This window comes from Calliphora vicina, chromosome 2 (assembly GCF_958450345.1).
Source record: "Calliphora vicina chromosome 2, idCalVici1.1, whole genome shotgun sequence".
NCBI lineage: Eukaryota > Metazoa > Arthropoda > Insecta > Diptera > Calliphoridae > Calliphora > Calliphora vicina.
The window spans coordinates 11,070,616-11,087,897 of NC_088781.1; the positions used below are offsets into that span (position 1 = coordinate 11,070,616).

At 30.5% G+C, this 17,282-nt stretch overlaps 1 protein-coding gene across 1 annotated transcript in view; it reads left to right on the forward strand.

Moving 5' to 3' along the window:
• The first annotated feature begins 3,766 nt into the window (after positions 1-3,766).
• Ccdc85 (coiled-coil domain-containing protein 85) overlaps positions 3,767-17,282 on the forward strand; it is a 32,316-nt gene continuing 18,800 nt past the window's right edge. The window contains exon 1 of the mRNA XM_065501161.1: positions 3,767-5,070. The gene's annotated coding sequence lies outside the window, so the exon portion shown is untranslated. The remainder of the gene's footprint in view (positions 5,071-17,282) is intronic.

Sequence of the window (17,282 nt, forward strand, 5' to 3'; positions counted from 1 at the left end):
AAATAACTAAATTATTCGAAACCGTTAAAAGTTAACTGCAACTCTAAGTTGAATTATTTTAAAGCGGTATTTTGGTTTATTTCGATAACGGTTATCTAGGTAAAGATATTTAACGTTATCATTAACCATAATTTTGGTCTGACTAAAATGATTAACAAAGTTTACGATACATATGTATAACCCTTTGGGTACGACATACCATCATATTTTGAATATTCCTAAAATTAGTTTTCAAATTTATTATATAGATTTTTCAACTCATCTATTTGTTATTAAATTTAATTCATTAGGATATCATTGTAACCTCGTGCTCCATTTAGGAATTTCTTGGCAGAGACCATTATTTTAACTAAGGTTGGCTACCGTTACCGCTAAGCTACTATTACCAAAATAACTGGAATTGCCGTTTCCGATATAGTCGTAAATACCGTTATCACTATTCTATAAATAATTTGAAATTATGAAAATACCAATTTTTATTTGTGTAATATAATAGCAACTTTATAAAATTATTTGTAATTTTATTATCATTATCGTCGCCGATAATGCCGATACCGCTAAATCACCGTTACCGAAATAATCTAAATTGAGTTATCGTTACCTTTTTGATTCGATACCCAATAATTTCCAAACAAATTATGTATGGAAATTATGGTTTATAAACCTTTTATAAATTATTTACGAATATGGGAGTCATCTTTTAACCCTTTAATGCATATTGTTGCCAATTGTCTACATTCCAGTTCCACTTAATTTTAGACGAATATAAGCTTAATACTAATTCAGAAAAATCAAATGGAGTACGAAAAGTTTCAGCTAACGAAATTCTAAATCAAACTAAAGCTAAATGAAATATAATAAATAAATATTAGGGATGCCAATCCCGAAATCCCGATCCCGAAAATCCCGGGATTTTTCGGGATCGGGATTTCCCGAATCCCGGGATTTGTGAAAAAGAATCCCGGGATTTTTCGGGATTAACGAATCCCGGAATATTACAAGATTTTTGATATTTTCAGGAAGATTTTTCAAGCTTCTAAAATACCTAGAAAGCTAAATTTCAGCATACTTATAATTCTAATCTCGCCGAATCTTGTATACCCACCATCAATGGAGACTTGATTAGCATTTATGAATGAATGACTTATATCGATATTTATGTTAATATCATTATATACAAATTATTTTTTGACTATAAAATATTTTGGACTGGAACTCACAAAAGTTGGTAGAAGGGTTTATTTTCATATACAACTTGTTTATGACCAATTTCATCACGATATTAATTATTATAAGCCAATTGGACTAGGGACAAATGTAGCCCGATTTCCGCAATACTTTGCAGTATAATTTCGGAGTACTTAGAACTTATTTTGTGCACAATTTTTTAAGGATTGGCGCATATTCAACATATTTATGACTGCTCAAATAATATTCCGGGAGACAATTGTATGGGGCTAGGGGAAATCATGGACCATTTTCAATACCAAACAAACCTTATATTTGTGGATAATTTTAGCCAGCTGGCTTCTTTCGTTTGTGCCCTATCGTGTTTTTAACAGACAGGCCGACATTTTTTGTAATATAATAAAACAATACTTTTTATTTTTAATATTAATATACGGATGGAGCAAACATTTTCGACAAAAGTTGTGCAGTTTCAATTGCAAATAACTTTTAAACTTCATTACCAATTTTTACACGATTGGTCTCATAGTAAGGGCAATGTCCGCTTTCCTAAAAATCCTCTTGCTATGAACATGGCATATGTACTCAATACAAAAGTTATAAAATTTTCAATTTTGTTATGGATTTATCACGGTTAAATTTATTTTAATTCAATGCATTAGTTTTTTGCTTTGTTATATTTTTTCTTATTCATATTAACGAAATAAATAGTTTTTATTGTTGAATTTTATGTTTTTGACGTTTAACTAAAATCCCGAAGTCCCGAAAAATCCCGAAATCCCGAAAAATCCCGGGATCCCGAAAAATCCCGGGGTCCCGAAAAATCCCGGGATCCCGGGATTTACATTTCTAAAATCCCGAATCCCGGGATTTGTAAAACCCAGTCCCGTTTGGCATCCCTAATAAATATCAACTAAATATTTGATACTTTATAGAAAAATAAAAGTAAAAATCATGCATTTAAGGGTTAAAAGAAAATTTTTAATTTTGTTCGTTGCAAAAGCGCCAAAGAAACTCCTGGCAGCACTGATATATTTAATATACTTAAGGTGATACCAAGTTAGTTGAATGTTGTGTTTTACTCCCATTTAACGTTGCCCAATGTTTTCTTTATATTTAAATACTGAATTATGACCGTTAACAATAAAAACATAACCTGAATTCTAGTTTAACAAATGTAAACGTTAAATATAACTTCAAGTTATTGTTCTTACATATAGTGTGTAGTTTTTGAATGACAATTTTTAATATTAAGGCCTGTAGTTACTGCTAACTCAATGTTATCACTTAGTTCATATTGAAGGTTTGTTAATATTAAATACCATTTGAGTTTTTCAGTCAGAAATAAATTTAATAGTCATTTAGAATGGCGACATCATTTAATTAAAACAACTGCCAATTCTGATAAACGCAAACTAAATAGCTGTTGTTGGTAAAAGTTGTCCAAACATTAATTGCACAAGTTTGTTCACTGAATGAAACATAATACAATTAATCAATACAGTGAAAACTCTCTATAGTGGACAGATCCCTTTAACCCCCTGTCTATACTAGACAAATATTTATCATAACAATTAATGACATTTGTTGTCAAGACAAAGTTGTCTGAGCAAAAGCACTAACAATTTTGTCATAACGAAGCAATAATTTGTTTGTATGTACATTATATTGCAATCCGACCGGCAATTTTGAATTAACAATTTTATTACCACTTTTCTTCCGATGCCCACCACTGCGCCGGATTTGAACGGTTTCGAAGTGGATTTGAAGTGGTTTCAAAATGGAATTGATATTTCTTTGTAATTATTTGTTTTTCTAAAAGTTTGAATCAATTTTCTGTACCAAAAACATCTGTCAAATTAAAAACGCTGTCTGTCAAATTAAAAACGCTGTCAAATTAAAATCAGAAATACAGAAATATTAAATATTTTTGAAATTAATAAATTACACGGAACCTGAAACGAAATCTATCGGAATAAAAACTACGGAATGGAAACCATTCCGAACAAAATGTGTTACAAGCCTGATAATCTAGTATTGGTTTTCTTTTATGTGTTTTTAACTTAGATAAATTAGCAATAAAAAATGTGCTCTACATATTTCTTGAATAAATTATAAATTTTAGTTGATCTTGCGACGACGATATTAAAAGTCTAAATTAGGACCATATTATTTAAATTTTGTTCATTTAGTTGGGTTCAATTAATTTATAAAATAAATCGTATTTCATAAAAAAACCGTTAGAAAGGTTTCAACGGTTTTTATTAATGTATGACTTTTTTTGAGATCTGGCAACAATTTCAATTATCCAGGGGCGTGTAAGTGTAATTTTAGTATGTCGATTTTAACAATAAAACGTACCAGAAATAAATAACTATAAGTAAATTACTTTAATTTCTAATATTCTTTTTAAAATACATTTTTGGGACTAAAACTCTATTTCAAAAAATATCTTCATAACGATTATATGATAAGTTTTATTTCATGGTACTTTTACTACAATATTTGAGTACAAATAAAAAAAAATCTCGTCTCTGTCTCAACTGAAGAAACTTAGTTTGCAACTAGTTTGAGATACTTGCTGGATTACAAACTCAGTTACTTCTCAGCAATGATCGCGTAACGTTTAAGATTGTGTCGGCTTTATTAACGGAAACCCCAACGTACGAATGCGTAAAAGGTGAATAAGAAAAAATAATAATAATAAATAAAACAAAAAAAAAAGAGTAAAGAGCGCCGCAATTCAATCCCGATTGAGGTTTGAACAACTACATTCAAACACGATTCCACATATATACCTACAATAACAAAATTTTTTGAAAATAAAAAAAAATACAAAAACATAAATGCAAAGATACATACTAGGTACACACACAAACGGATCGAACAAATAACGTCTGCAAAAAAGTAAAGTAAACAGAATAATAATTTTTGTTTAATTTTTTGTAAAGTTAAATTCCTGATTGGTGCTATATTTAGAACACCAGAATTTATTTAATCAGAAAGAAAAAAAACAACAAAACAAAGTTCCAACTGAAGAGTGCAGTGCGTCCGTCAATTGGAGTAATTAGAAGAGTAACAAAAATAAATAACAAATAAATAAAAAATACATGCACGTACTTACTTCTTTGTTTATAATTACTTTGCAATTGCGTGGTTACGATCGGTATTGTAGCATAGAGTGAATATACATACTTCATACAGTACTACATAGAGTACATTTTGGAATGTTGATGCTTATTATTGTTGTCTTTGGTTGCTTAATATACGTGAGATGATCGTGTTTGTTCATTTCATCTTGAGTAAATGTTTGTGATCTTAGGTGTGCGTGTTAAAGTGTTAGTGCAAATATTGCGGTGGCCAAAAATTGTTTCCTGTACAAATATAGATACATAGATGTCTTATATTTAAATAATTTTTTTTAACGCCAACTATTAAAACAAAATTGCGTATTTAAAAAAAGAACCAAAATTCTAAAAAAAATATAAAGAATCTTAAACAAAAAAACCTTGAAAACGAGTGAAGAAAATTCCTTAAATATAGAAAAATTTCAAACCACTTTAAAGACGAAGGAAGGACTGACTGTTGTGGCATTGAAAAGGCTGAAAAACGAGCGACCTGTAAAGAACATGAAACAAAAGAGTGCATGAGATAAAGTAGAGAGGAGCAGGGAACAATAAATTCCAAATTACTTGTTATACAAGCAGATCACATAAAAAAGGCATTCTACAAACTTCTACAACTACAACACAGCACAACAAACAAACGTTGTAATCATCACTGCAGCAGCGCCTAGTTTAGGGATCTCTGGGAAAACGATCAGGAATTTCGTTAATTTGTTCTTGGCTTTGTTTTTTTTTTTGTTGTTTTGGATTTAAGCAGGTAAGCGAGTTTAGTTATTATTTTGGCTGGGATTTTGCATTGTTAAAGTTAGATACTTTTTTTAATGAATGGAAACAAATCTGGAAAAAATTACATAATTTAAAATCAATTTTAAGGAAACTGTTTGAGAAACAAATAAAGGAGTTACATACAAAAAAAACATAAAATTTCCATACACAATTTGTTTTATAAACCTTTGATAAATTTAAAAATTGATTATGAAATTCTTATAAAAAAATTAAATAAGAATGTAATGGAAATCATTCGAATTGAAAAGGTGTGACGAATTACGATCGATCTATTTTCTAGCAAAATAAAGCTAATAATAAAAAGTAATTTAGTTAAGATCTGTGAATTAAATTAATTCAAAATTAATTAAAAGTTTAAACAATTTTTTTTTCAAAATCGATTAGAAAACATTTGTTTTACTGAATAAAATTTACTAAAGGTATTTATAGACGGCAATACTGAGTATTAACACTTTTCATATTTAAAATATTATTGAAATCATTCGGTATTTCAAAAAATCGTTTCGAAAAAACATTTATTGTTTACACGATAGTATTACAAATATTTTATTTCTTTGTTGATTGATATTTTTCAGCAATTTTATTTTTATTTTATATTTTCTTGACATTTTCGTTTGCCTTATTTATATTTATAAATACATACCCGATGCATATGAAAATAAAAAGTTTTTGAATTGTTTTAAACAAATTTTGAATACCGACCGTAAATCAAAAAAATCATTTGTATTTTTTGAAAATCAAATACAAATTTTGTTTAGACGATGAAATTGTATTATGATACTTGAGTTTTTGACAAATATTAATACTCAGTATTGCCGTCTTTAAATACCTTAAATGAAATGAAGTATCCTTATAATCCAGGATATTGATTTGAAACTTTCAATTTGATTTTAAAACTCATTTTCGTTTATTGAAAAAACAAGTTTTTTAATAAACTAAAAATCGGTACATAATTGGCAAAGATATAAATAATAACTGCCAAAAATACTTTTTGAAATTGTATTTGTTAAAAGAATCTACCCAATTGGTTTATAAATGATCGAGACAAAAGTCTGTAGAAGTGAAAACATTTTTTTTCTTAACTGCCATGCAGAAATACTTCATATTATTGGGTGTACGGCGAACTTTTTTTTGAGGTACGGTCTAATGTACATACATAGTTGACAATACAATGGAAACATTTCTAAATATTCAATTAATAGGTACAAATTGTTGCCTCGCAGTGACGATGTTTTGAGACAATTACAGATTAAACTTGACTTAAGCTCCAAAACAAATGCAGAAGATTCATACAAAAACAAAAAAAGATTTAACTCAAATATACCAATAACTAGTTCAGTATTCAAATTATTCCAAAAACTCGTGAATGTTCACGGCTGTCACAATATTCTATTCCGATGGAAAGTGAAATTATTTTAGTGCGGAAAGGTCATTGTCGTGCTTGAATCTCCAAACTAGGGGCATATTTTCCTCAGCGTATGCAAAGTCCAGGTGACTCAGTGACTCAGTATTTTGTTGGATAATATCACAATAAAAACTGTTGCTTCGCAGCGATGATGCATTGAACCAATTAAAGATTCACTCCTTCCGTTTGACATACATATGTATTTTGGCATTCCTTTATAATCGTATGTGACAAAGCTTCCTCGGAGGTATAATTTTGAGTCCGTATTGTGTGATTTACACTTTCTTATAGGTTTTCTATGACATTGCAAACCACTCAGTTACAAGACAAAAGGTGTGTTTGGGGTCATTGTCGTGCTGGAATCTCCAAACTAGGGGCATATTTTCACCAGCGTCTGGCATATTCCAGTCTTTTATGATATGAATTGGACACTATACCTTGTCTGAAAAAACAGCCCCACACCATAATATTACCACCTACAATCATTCCCTTCAGCCGTCTTACTATGTTCTACTATAACTGCTTCTTAAATCATCATAATTCATCCGGATTTCCATTACTGTCTCCACCAGCTTAAATATGGTTTTTCTTTAGAAATAAGAGGTTTTTCAGTCTAGAGGAGAGGATATCAGTCTACAGACCAGTCTCACTTTCTCATTTGCCCTGTGGCTAATAGTTCGAGATTTTTTAGATTATTGGATTTTGTACTTTTTTAAATTATCTTGTCTTGGAGTTGTTTTACTAAGTCTTCCTCCGAAATGTTGAGTTATTACAGTATGTACCAGTCTTACGATTTTTTTTATATTTTTTTTAAACTGTTGATTTATTAATTGAATATTTATCATAGTATTTTATAAAGGTATTTTTGTTAAACTTGAGTGATTAAATACGCTGAAATTTGAAACATTGAGTGATTTAATCTTAGAAATATACATTTAAATTTGGTAAAATGTCATGTTCTTGAAAACTGAATATGGTTTTCAAAAACTGATTCCATTGTATTGTCACTCACTCTAATGCAAATAAAAGGCATTTGAGAGACCTTTCCAACAAAGTATTTATTACAAGTTTGAATGGAAAATAGGCCAATTTCGGGAAAAACATTTTCAAACCGACTTTGTGAAGAAAGTCTGAAAAATCTTGAAAAAAACTCTATATAAGAAAATTTCTATAAATGGTATAACATAGACAAGACATTAAGCTCCGTATGTGCTCTAATTCAGGAGATATTATGCCATTTTTAAACAAAAATTTAAATTTTTTTCAAATTGTATTTTTTTATTTTTTAAAATTTATTATTGAAAAAAAATTATGATAAAAATATTTTTTTTTTAAAAAAAAATTTGGGTTGAAAAATATTTTTCCCGATTTTAGCCATGTCCGTCTGTATATTGCAGGCCATCTTACTGCATATATACGTCGTTGAAATATCTATCATTAGATATCCATATATTCTATATTAATCCAGATATACTATGTAGATCAAAAATAGGCCAAAAATCGAGGTCCTGGTTTTTTCCTTATATCTCAGCCATTTGTTGGCCGTCTTTCTCGATAAATAGCAACTGAGCCGGATCTATAGCGGATATATTGATGTATGAATCATATAAGTTATTTGAGGGCTACGGAAAGTTGATTTCAACATACAGGCGGCTATATCGACAAACTTATATACATATGCATATCCTTGCCACTCATGGTAAAGGGTATAAAAAGATTCCTTCGATACTATTTTAAAAGATTTTTTCAACAAAATTTGGTTTGAAATCAACCGAAAAATATAACCATTTCGTTTTCGAGAGACCAGTTTATCTTGACGGTTAACAACTTTTTCAAGGAAAGGACATCTAAAAATTCTTCTATTCTTCTAGTTTACTTACATGTTGAGAAAAGTATGTTATAAAAACTAGAAAAAAATCGAATAGATATTTATTTTGAGAACAAAATATAAAGTTTTCAATACCGATTCTTCAAAAAAGGGACACAGCTAATTTCGTCTATAAAACACATGATTAATCTAAACAAATGAATTGGGGATATTTGATTCTTTAAAAATAAAAAGCAATTTAAAAAATTTATTTATTTTGTAATTAAGTCCAAAATTCAGCTAATTTCAGCTAAACTAAATAATTTTTAAAACAATTCTGGGACTTTTTTCCCCACCGAGAAAAACTAACAACCTTTTGTTACAGCTCATTTTTTCCACCGATTTTTGTTTGTTTATTTTAAATTAAAACCGCAACAACCTGTTAAAAAAACACTCAACACCCAGTGTACATGAAAGCTGAGAATGCATCTGCAGCAAGACGACGACACTATCAAACGCTATAAATAACAAGCCCTTTCTTTTAATACTCTCCATCTGCATGTCATGCAAAGCCATAAAGTCCACGCACTTCAAAACCCAACAGCAGCATCTCAACCACATTTTCATCAGTGGCTTTGCTTTGAAAGCAACAAAAATTCCAAAATTTCTTGTTTTTTTTTTCATTTTGATATGCAAAGTTCGTTGCCGTTTGATTTGATTGTGATGGTTTTTTTTTTCTGTTGTACTTCATACCGGCTTAAAACCGTAGGGAATAGATTTATTTCATCATTACGTTTGTAACACCTTTCACTGTGGATTTAGCCGCATTTACGCTGTTTTAGGTTTTTGATAAAAGAAAAGTTGGAGAAGAGATTTAAGTTTTCCATAATTAATTTACATAGATTTACATTTAATTAAATGAAGTGGGTAGTAGAGGAGGTGTTTATATTTGTTTTCTATATTCAAATATAAATGTCAAGGAAATATTTGTTAAATTGTTGTCAGGTATTTCTCCAGTTTATGTCGCATTCCACATTATCTCATATAAGTAATTGTTATTCTCTATGAATAACTGCAAAGCTTTAGGACACAGTTACTTTCGCGACCACGTTCACGAACATGTGACTTCATTTCCGAAAGTCATATGAAACCGACCACAAAATTGTTTTAGTTGATTTCTAAAACGAATGAAACAATTTTTTGAAAACTTAATTTATTTAAAATTTATTTTCCTTTTCAAATCTCTAAAGAATTAATTCTTAATTCAATTTTCAAACGCAAATTAAATTTTATCTCATCACCATGCAATAGAGAATTTATTATGAATTCATTAATTTAATTCCTTAGTATGTTTTGAGTTCATTTCGTTGAGAAATCATTCTTTATAGAATTAATTCCTTATTGGTTGGAAATTGACTTAAGTAATAACTTTTATTGAATGATTAAATTTTGCTTCAGTTCACATCTATTACAAATAGACTTTGAATTCATTTTGTAAATATATTCATTTAATGGAATTTTATTATGAATTTATTCAATAATGAACAAATTCAATTAAAATAAAAGCTTTTGAATGATAGAATTCGTTTTGTTGAGAATGATTTTATAGAATGAATTGCTGACATTTTGTAATTCTGAATCAAGATTTTAGTGAATTAGGCTTAAATTGAATTATGAAATTCGAAAGTAGTTTTATGGGGGATGATATTTATCGAAACAACAAATTACTCAGCGACCGCCAGTATGGCTTTCGTAGAGGACGCTCTACTAGAAACTTGCTAGCCTTCCTATCGGTAAAATGGTGTCGTTCCATACATCGTTTTGGCGAAAGTAAAGAAGTGGCTCTAGATCATTGTTAACCAAACTCTCACAATAATATATTTTCTTAGTATTCTAGTGTTACGATGTGTGTACACTGAACCAAATTTCTTATGAAAATATCCTTCACAGGCAACACTTGTAAAATAACTCATGTTAGTTTTTTAATTTCGGTTTCACATATATAAGAAACTCACACATAGACGGTGCCCGCGGGAGTACTGCTGGAGACCAATGATCTAGATATTTCTAAACATATTGCTTTTGGTGTCGGTAATAACTTCTCTCGATTTATATCGAGCATTCTCAGAGATCGCACTATGCGAGTTATTGTAGACGGAATCTACAAACGAGTTCAAGATCAATGCAGGGGTATCGCAACGCGGTACTCTATTTCTCCTCTACTCTTTTGCATATGATAGCAACATTTGCCATTCATATTCATTCAATTATAGACCAAGCCTGTCGGAGATTGGGACAATGAGGCAGGTCATAAATGATACGCTTAACCAAGAACTAGTAACAATCTCTGAGAGGGCGGGGATGTGCGAATAGAGTCGATTTTAATGCACGCAAGACTCAATATTGTATGTTAACACACAAATGCGCAACAGATCATGTTGCTCCATATGTTTTAATGGGCGGTATAAATCAGAAGCTCTTGATGTCTAGGCATGAGTATTCAGTGCAGTGTCCGCTGGACAAAACACATTTTCAAAGAAGCATTCAAGTTGTCTTGGTTTTCTAAAACGGCATAGGAAATACTTCACTCCATCTGATCTCCTTACTATTTACACCACTAATATCCGACCCAAAATGGAATACAACTCTCATGTGTGGGCCGATGCTTCGAAGTCTATTTTGCAGTTACTCGACCGCGTACAGGAGAGGATGAAGGTGCTTATCGGTGACAGTTCTAGGGACTTACTGGAACATCGTTTCACTGTTCTACTGATACTACTATGGTATGTGCTCAGCTGAAATTAGGCTCATCAATTCGTTGATGACTGGATAGTGGATTGCACAACACATTGCGGGGAAAATTAGCTCTTTAAACGTACTGTCCGAAGTCTTGCAATATAGGAAAATACAAATCAAATGTCCACAATCACTCTATCCTCCCTCCCATAACCTATTTTCCTAGTTCCAACACAATGCACAGAGGGATGGCTTCATAAATTTTTTTGCAAAAATTATAAGGAGTGGTCGTAGAGCGCTAAAATTTGGCACCAAGAATTATATGGACCAAACTAAGAAAAAAATAAAATTTTATCAAAATCGACCACGCCCACTGCCCATACAATCCAAATAGATTTTTTCGCATAAAATTGTTTATATCCAAGCAAAAGTCTAGAAATTTGGTACATACATTTATTGAAACAAAAAAGGAATGCATGCCGAGTTTCAAACCCATACATAGATAAGAATTTTTTTGATATTTCGTTTATTATTCGACAAAAAATTTTATGTTTCATCCTGTTCCGAAAACTTCCGAAAACTTTTTTTTTTGAAATCGAAACAAGACATTCCCAACTTTCATTTTATTAAAAAAATCGCTTGGGGGAAAGTGGGGCTACATTTTTTTTCTCCATGGAAAATCAAAAATCAAATAATTTTTAGAGGTTTATTAATATGGCCATATCTTCTTAACGGTTTGTGATAACCCCATAATTTTTTTTTTGGTATTTATGGAGAAATGCTATATTTTTCAAATATGTTAAAGGTAAATGTTATTATTAGGAAAATTATACATAATTAAACCCCTGAATTGCGTGAAAATATAAGTAAATTTTTGCTTAACACCTTTGCATGGACTTTACTTCAATTTAAAAAAAAAAAAAATAAAATTTTTCTTAGAACTATCAGTCTACATTTCATCTTTAAACATTTCTCTACAAAACTGCATCATTTGATTTTTGAAATTAAGTGTTTGAAAAATTGACTTTTTGACACCAAAATCCCTCTGTGCAATGTATTGCATAAATTGGGGTCAACCTCTGAGTGCTGGTACAAGAAAAAATATAAAAAGTGGGCGTAGATAACTTCCTGCCACGCCTATTTTTTTAGAAAAATTAAAAGTTGTTACGTAAGAACTATCACTTTTAAAAATATCGTTAATTCTTTAAAAAAATTTTTAACATTTAAATATTTTTTTTTAAAAAAAATATAATTTTCAAGAAATTTTCTTGATCAAAATTCTGTTTGAAATCCAGTTCAGAGGTACATTTTGGTTTTTATAATACTCCCCAGGAGGAAAGTTGAGGCAGAATATTATTTTGTAATATAATAGAGGAGATATTCTATTAACTGGCAGTGGAAATAACTAATTCCGTTATACATTTGGACAATTTAAAAATGTCAGGTATGAGATGGAAACCAATAGCTTTCAAAACTATGGATTTGAAAGAGTGTGTTGAAATGCGTTCGATTTCAAGTATGATTTATTAAATGGTTGGTTATTAATTCCTTTCAAAATACTGACCAAATGAAAAATATGAAGTAATTAACAATATTTTTTAACAAAATTTTATTTTTAATCAAATAGAAGTGTATTTTAATACATATCCAAAAATTTGAAGAGACTAATGTTTATAACATTCTTCTCGCTCTCTTATGAAATCAAAGTAATCAATTAAAATACAGAGATTAACAAAACAATGGAATGTTTCGAAGCCGGAATTGACCAAACATGACCAAAAGTCGAATAGAGTTGAACTTTAGTTAATCCTGAGTTAATCCAATTTAAGACCGCAATAAAGTCTCTCTAACAGACAAATTATATAGAAACGTAAAATTTAACAGTCAAACTTTAATGTAACTAAATATACGAGTATTTTCTCACTTATTTAAAGCAGGGTATTCCTAAGTCAACACAACTGAATCACATGTGATAACTAATTGTTTTAGCTTTTTAACCTTCTTTTATCTTTAGCTATCTTGTTTGTTTGATTGTTGCAGCTTTTCTCGTTGGATTTGTCAATGAAATAATAGTAAACTTTCTTTTCTGCTCACATACATGAATTTTGCCTTTAACACAAAATTTTCAGAGTTGGCATTTAAAAATGTTGAAACTGAATTTAATTGTTTTCTTTTAAATTATGAGTATGAACGAATTATTTAAACAAAAATTAAATTAAATACAAACCTAAAACAGCCACAGACAAATTTGCTTATTTAATTAAGCAAAGCGAAATTTATATAGAAAAGATTTGTAGGCACCAGTTTAGCAATTTAAATTCTTTAAAAATAGCAAAATCTTAAACTTGTTTACAAACTTAATATTAATTTTATGATAAGTAGTTAAGCGCATGTTAACTAAAATAAATTAAGGTTTTTATATACCAAAAAAAGAAGAAGAAAAATTAGGTTCCACAAACTTAGGTGATGGATTAGATTAGCATATGACATTTGTTAAACCATTTGTTTACGCCAAATGTGTCATATGTATGTTCAAATGTTTACCAATGTTTTGATGTCAAATGAAACCAAAAAACAACAAGAAACTATGATTTCCTCTACTTATGACAGCAGAAGCATGTACTTTCTAATTTCTAAAGTTTTGCCTCTTGAAAAAAAAACAAGTTCTTCAGTTTGTTTTTTGTTAGTTTTTGCTGAAATCTAACATTAAACTGAGCTGTTTATGTAGAACAATTTCTCAACAACAACCGCTTTGTTTTTTCTATTTTATGTTGTTTCTTTTATGTTTTTATGATTACTATTTTTTTTTTTATTAATCTTATATGTATTTCGTTGTTGTTTTTGCTATTGTCGTTAGTAGGAATCTAAGAGATTCATATTAGATACATATATTTATAAAGACATATTACGAGCATATCAATAATAAACCCCGGTTTAAAAACTAATAACAATAGAGCAGTAACGGAAGCATACACCTTTAACACTTTTTACAGTATAGTTAGTTGCCTCTATCTATCTACTTTGTACTATCACAGTTTATTTGTAATTAGATATTTATAGAGAAAAAAAGAGCAAAAAGGGGAATGAATGTTCATATATTAAATACTTTGAAATAAGTATTTATGCTTAAATACCATTTTCACAATGTCTAGTTATTTTTTAATCTAAAGATACACTGGCAGTTTTCATAAAAATGTTATTTTAACAGACAGTAAATAAAATAAAAAAAGTCGTGAAAATGGTACTTAGTGTTGTATAAACTACACCTCAGAAGTTTAAAATTATATATTCGGAATTCAGAATTTTCAAATTGTAATTGAGAATTGTACAATTGCATTTAATAAATTATATTTAAAATACAAATAGAATTTTCTGAAATACAAATGAAAACTTTTTAAATATAACACTGTACAACACCAACAAAAATTACAAGGTCCGACCAATAAATGTTGATAGAGGAGACAAAAAAAAAGACACGTGTATCGGCGTTTTGAAAGTTTAAATCTGAATTTCATTTGAGGGGGGGTTAATGTTTCGCAACTCTGGCACATTCTTATTGTTAATCGGCATAAGAAACCATGTGATCCTTACATTTTAGGTATAAAATGTGTTCAGCAAATTTATGTAAAATGTTACGGAGAACATTCTTGTAGAATATGTTAACCGTCTAAATCCTCAAGGTATGGGTCTTTTTTGTCCTTCTTTTAAAAACGACCAAAAATACCATTAAAACAGAGATTTAAGGGGTTAAAATGTTCCGCAAAAATATTATCCGTGAAATTTTACTACAAAACCCTGAATACACCAAAACTGAAAATTCAACCACAAAGTCAGAAATAAGACATAACAAAAGAGAGCCTAGTGTTAATTTCGCATTTATTAAGATTATAGTAAAATTTCACGGATAATATTTTTGCGGAACATCCTTACAGCTACGACAATGGTCGTTAAGAGGGAGAACAGGTGATTTGCATGATTGCCTAGCGTCCAGTGCCCCGTAAATACTGCCAGTAACCTTGATATATTCCTTGTATTTCGGGTTATCAGTTTTTCGTTAAAAGAGCGCCACATTAACTTGGCCACCCTACATGTGTCTAAGTTATGCCATCTATTCTCAGCCTTTGTGTCTGAAAATAATACTTTTAGTAGTCCCCAGTGGAATTGTTACTTAGACCGCATTGGATATATCTAAAGTAGATAAAGTGGTCTCTGTGCGCATGTCATAAGATGACCTAGCCTTGACAGAGCATTCTTACATTGACTGACTAATGACGATGAAGTTGTGTAGGCCTTCAGTGAGAGACGTGCCACCTGACTGTCGACAAAAATACCTATATTACCGCGAGTATTGTGATCATGCAAAAAATTTCTGCTGAAAAACACTACATTCATTCGGAAGACGGTATGAGATGCCTAACCCAAGTTCGTTACAGAAAACACCAGAACCATCACCACAGCTCATTTTAGAACCGTCTGTATATATCCGGGTGTCATATTCGTACATGAAATTACCTCTACACCACTCAATCCTGGAGGGAATTAAAACCTTAAATACCCTATCAAAATCTGTATATGGAGTAATATAGTCTGAAGGTTGGTAAACGATCGAAGGTAGTAGCGCCAGAATCCGGGATTTTCAATAGATGGCGCATCTTTTGAACTCCGCTTTTGTTTTTAATAACTCATATGTCATTAATAGAGTAAACAACAAAGTTTTTTTTTGCTTGGAAAGTCGAATTTCGTTCCAATGAATCGTCATATGCGGGAAGTTTTGCTTTACTTCATTCATTTGAAAAGAAGTGCCGCTGAATCACACCAATTTCTCACCAAAGCTTATGGTGAATGTGTCTACTGGCTTCAACGTGCAAGAGATGGATTGATCGGTTAAGAACTGGTGATTTTGACACGGAAGACAAAGATCGCACAGGCCAGCCAAAACAGTTTGAAGGCTATTAATTTGAGGCATTACTCCATGAAGATTATTGTAAAACTCAACAAGAGCTTACAAAATCATACGTTTGCGAGCAGCTAGATTCATATAAAAGCAGGGAAAGCAGTGTATCATGCGAATTAAAGCCGAGAGACATTGAAAGACGATTTTACATGTCCAAAATCATGCTTGAACGCTATAAAAGAAAATCATTTTTGCACCGAATCATAATCAAATTGGATCCATTAGGATAACCAGAAGCGTAACAGATCGTATATGAAGCCCGGGCAACCAGCCGACTCGACAACAAAGCCAAATATTCATAGCGCTAAGGTAATTCCCTGTATTTGGTGGGAGCAAAAGGGTACTATCTATTATGAGCTGCTGAAATCTGTCCAAACCATCAAAGGTAACCTGTACCGAACGCAACTGATTCGTTTGAAGCGAGCATTGCCCGAAAAACGCCCAGAATATGCGGCCAGTCATGAAACGTTAAAAAGTATTTAGAATGAAGTGGTTGGGAAGTTTATCTTCACCCGCATCATAGTCCAGATATTGCCCTGTCCGTCTACTATTTGTTTCGATCGATGCAGAACGTTCTCACTGTGATACGCTTCACTTCAGAACAAAGTATCCGCTATTGGCTTCATTCGTTCTTGGCCTCAAAAGTTGAGCAGTTCTTTTGGCTCGGAATACATATGTTGCAAGAAAGATGGGAAAAGGTCATAGCTAACAATGACCAGTACTTTGAATAAATTTGAAATTATACAAAATTCTGTATTAAACATAAGTTTTACTTTTTCTTGGGCTCTACTAATACCCTAATGTGAATATTATGAATCATGTGGGGAACAATCAATCGTGCCATTTCTATGGTTATTCCTTCTTTAAACGGAAGAATTATTGTTTTTTTTTTAAATCTATTGTTTGACATAAACTGCCTGTATTTCCGCCAATTAAGAAGTGACTTTTTTACGTTGTCTACAATTATAAGTAAAAAAAGAAACAAATATTGTATATAATCATACGTATGTACATAGTAAATATTATAGAAATATAATCAATTTAAGATTTTCCAATTAGATTCGGTTTTTAAACTATATAATCGTATTGTAGTTTTAAATCAATTATAAAAATTTTTAATGATAAAACTTTAAGATTTTAAAAAAGTAATTATTAATTACATTACAATGAAATAAAAATAACTAAATATAATATAGTATATGATAGTTAGATATAAAGAGTTTCGTCATCTAAAATGCAAAAGGGCCTATCATCACTTTTTAAAATTTTACAAGAGAGACA